General features: G+C 40.0%; 1 pseudogene; it reads right to left on the reverse strand.

The window, feature by feature from the left end:
- Window positions 1–3,144: 3,144 nt before the first annotated feature.
- On the reverse strand, window positions 3,145–3,748 carry LOC114611776 (annotated as a pseudogene).
- Window positions 3,749–4,294: the final 546 nt, after the last annotated feature.

Raw genomic sequence — 4,294 nt, forward strand, 5'->3', positions numbered from 1 at the left:
TCAACACAGTTAATTTCTTAGTGGGTATTACTTGTCTTTGATCATGTGCATGGGCAAGAAATTGCAGCCAATTTTAAGAGGACAAATTTATGATATTAATATTTCGTGTCAAAGGAAATGAACTGGTTTTATCATTGAGGAACTACGATGTAAAAACAGAAGAATTATTTTAGATGTGTGCCTCAAATTAAAATATTGTGTAGTTTTGGAATAAAACTTAAACATATTCATATTTATAAATTGTATTTATAAAACATATATGCATTATTTAACTTCTTGTTAGGGTTCATCTAACAATTGAAGTAATTTAACAGAAATGAGATGTATTAAATTTATACATGTACTTTGAAAGTCTGATTTGGTGTAACGAAATTTTTACATGAGATTAAATAATAATCAAAGGATTCTTTCAAGGTAATCACTTGAATTTGTTAAACTTATAAATAGAATAATAACTTTCATATGCTGAATTAAAAACATTAAGAATGAACTGAGTTTGTAAATTTGTCACTAGTGCATTGAATATTAATTTAAATAAAGTTAACCCTGAAAATGTATTTCTGTACTCCAAAATTATTGGTATATACAAAAGTCATTTAATTGGTAACCAGTCCATTATGGGGCTAACTGTATAATGATTAGTATTTCCATATTATGAAGTTGCTATAAACAAGCTATGTATGTCAACTAGACCTCCAGTAGACATTGAAAAAATACTTGGCTGTATTTAAATTACATGAAAATGATGGATGGTGTATTAGCATGCAACTTGGACTTTCCAAGGTTAATGTTGGCCCATAAGCCACCCTTTTTTTCTTTATGTAAAACTTCTCATGTAAAATAACTCTACTTGAAGAGGAATTGAACACTTACTCCTCAAATTCCAGCCTTGAAAAGAGTCTGGGACCTCATCAATTCTAATCCCTTCATTTTGTAACAAGGGAGTCAAACCTGAGAGATGTAAAATACCTCTGGGCACATTTCCCCACCGTGAAAGAAGTAAAGGCTCCTGACAGCCCTGTGACTTTTTATCTCTAATTGATAGAGCTTCCCACATCAGGTCTCTCAACATTGACCCTTGAGCCAGGTCATCATTTTAACCTCTAATTTGGTAAGGGGAATCGGGAGCTGAATGCCACATTATGCAGCGGTATCATCATTATAAAAACGAACCCAGCTGAGATCCTGGAGTTCCGTGCTTTCATAGGGCTCTGTTGCTTTCATATCTCAACCTGGCACCTTCTGTTGCCACTAAGTATTCACTTGGAGTTCTTTTAAAAGGAAAGTTTCACACGTTTACTATGCCCTCTACTCTCTCGGAGAAGGAGTGACATTTGAGAATTCTGACAGTAAGACATCTCTGACTTCAATCACAGAGTGCAAAAATGAATATTTTCCACGTGCAACTTTGAAGGTTGGTGCACTTTTAGCATAGCCTTTCCATTTTAGTGGAGATTGACTGCAGGGGGATTGGATGGTAGGTCAAACAACACAACAGAGGGTGGTTTAATAGTAGCCTATGTAACGAGACGAAGAAGAGGCTCCTGCTGAACCAAGCCAACACAACTCCCATGGCGCTGGCAGAAACAAATGATCCCAAGATATTTAGCACTTCCACAGGAGCCTTCTGTCCCAAACTGTGTAATCAAATTCTGTTCTCTCCTTGCCATCAATGTTGTTCCCATGGTCTCCCTCACATTCCTACTGGCCAGTGAATGTTGTACACCAGCTTCCACTCAGAATAAATGTTTATTTACATAAGCATTTTAGCATAGATTATCTATGGTAATATAGTATATAATTCAGCATAGGAAAATGAGAAATTAGAAATCAGAACATAGGTGCTTAAGAAAATTAATGAGAAAATAAAGAATTGATAAATGACTTTTTTCTTCTTGATTAATTCATAAGAGGAAGCTCTTTCTTAAGAAATGTTCAGTATTATAATAAGTCTCCATTAAGATTTTGCTTGTAGAAACTAGGATGAATGCGTTATGAGACACACTAGCCTCTTCTATGTGAGATAGCTATCTTGTGGTTTCTTTCTTCATAAGATAGAAATTCCTCCATGCTTTGAAGATTCCTTTTGTCCCACCAATATGGCTCCTACTTCCCAGGCTCTGAGCTCACTTTTTTTTAAAACAGAGTGTCAGATACTGCCTGGTTGCTGGCCTCCTACTCCAGGTGAAAAATTACCATTCCCAGTTACAAATGTTTCCCTACATGAAAGGGATCTTTGCCCCTTCTATACAGATGGTTTACAAATTGTTCCTTTACCTGTTCTTTTTCTTAACAGATATATTATGTTATGATGATGAGTTTATTCAGTCCATCTCTCTAGGTGAATTTTTTTTAATATAATAGTTTTATTGGTTATTTGGAAATTTCAAATCATGCACTTTGGTAACACTTCGCAGTCCTCCCAGGTCTGCCCTCCACCCTGGGACTATGCTGGTCCCCGGAATTAATTGCAGAGTGTTCCTTCCTTCTCATTGTCTTTATTTCTATCTAAGGCTCTAATTCCATGGGTTTTAGCTCTCTGATGGTTTTCACGTGTGTCTGCCATGACTGTAACAAAATGGGTATTTGACAATCCTCACCTCCACTATCCGTATGTGACCAAATTTGAAGAAACTTTAAAGAAGTGAAAATGAAGTCTAAAGGGTTATATTGCATGTAATATAAAAAAGGCACCATCCCACACTATCGCAGGCTGCTCTCTGGGCCCGGTGGTCTTACTGCTTCCATGGCTAGCCCCATGCAGAGACCACCCATCACACGCATGGTCCTCTTGCTACGGATTCTGCTCATAGTCCCAGCCATCCACCCCATACGGTTAGTCATCACAAATCCCCATAACCAGGTAAAACCAAAACTCGAGAGGCTTGTAATTTATCAGTCAGAGTTATATTAGTAAATTCTCAACCCACAAAATGCCCGCGCAATGAACTCAAAACTCAATTGATATAAATACAAGCTACACACCTACGTGGAGCAAACACACCCTACTTATTATTTAATCATCTGTCTAAGAAATCCCCAATGCTTATGGCTCCCAGGACTTGTGAGATTCTGGTTCCTCTTCCTCTCCTATAGGTTCCATCTTATCCCCCCCCCCCTTTTTGGGCACAGTCTTTATTGAGTTCACACCAGGAGTCCATTGGTCTTGAGGACCTCTGTGACCTTGCAGACTTTCTTCTCCACGTTCTTTTCTGCCTGTTTCCGTAGCCTCAAGAGCTGATTCTTCTGATAGTGGATCTTGGCCATTTTCTTCCGTTTCTCCTCCAGAGTGGCTCTCATTGCCGGGTAATTCCACCCAATCTCATGAGCCAGACGCCCCAGTTAAGCAAACTTTCTGGTCGGCTTCAGCCGCACAACCTTGAGGGTGGCAGGGTCTACAATCCACTTTTTCTTGTCATAGGGTGGAGGAATCCCATCCAACACCTTGAGGTGTTCCAGGGCAGCCTGGCCTCTCTTGTAGGGAAGCACGTCTCAGACATTGCGCCAAAAAATTGTGGATTTGGGATAGGAAGTGGTAGGGGCCTGGAGAGGAGTTGGTATTCATCTGCTCTCCGGAGAAAGGCCAGATACTTTAACCTGTTTCTGTAGAATTTTCCAGTAATGTTGATGCCCTTAGAGCATACAACCACCACCTTTGGCCCAGCAATACCTACTTGGCCTCAATCGCTGCCAGGCGGCCCAGAAGATGGCCTCAGCCATCCAATACTAGAACCTGCCCCTCTGTCATTCTCCGATGGGAATGTGAGCAGAATCCGCAGCAAGAGAACCGTGAGGTAGGTAGTTGTTGCATGGGGCTAGCCATGGAGGCAGGGAGACCTGCAGGGCCAGAGAGTAAGCGATAGCGGGGGATGGTACCATTTTTATATTTCACGCAACAAAGGTAGGTCAAATCAAATGACTGGTGTCCTTAGGAAATTTTGTTGTGCCTACATAGAGGACGTCAGAAAGATCCTTTAGGAAGGAGTTACCTCTAAGTCTAAGACAGAGAACCCTCCCAACAGCTCAATTGCTGATTTCTAGCCTCCTGTTCTAGAGAGACAAAGCAACCATGGTGTTGTTCAAGTTGCATGTGCAGAACAATGGTGAGGTATACCAGGAAACTGTGACACTGTCTTCTTGTGTTTCAGTCTGTTTTTTTTTTTTTTTTCTAGTGACCTACCTGTCATCTTTATGTGTCTAGTCTTTCCATTATTGTTTGCCAGAGCCCTTTGTTTTTTTTCTAGCCTTTCAATTATCTTCTTCATCACAATAGTGGCCTCCTTGTTGAAACTTC

Source organism: Grammomys surdaster, unplaced genomic scaffold, assembly GCF_004785775.1.
Source record: "Grammomys surdaster isolate TR1022 unplaced genomic scaffold, NIH_TR_1.0 126121, whole genome shotgun sequence".
In the NCBI taxonomy this organism is placed as follows: Eukaryota; Metazoa; Chordata; class Mammalia; order Rodentia; family Muridae; genus Grammomys; species Grammomys surdaster.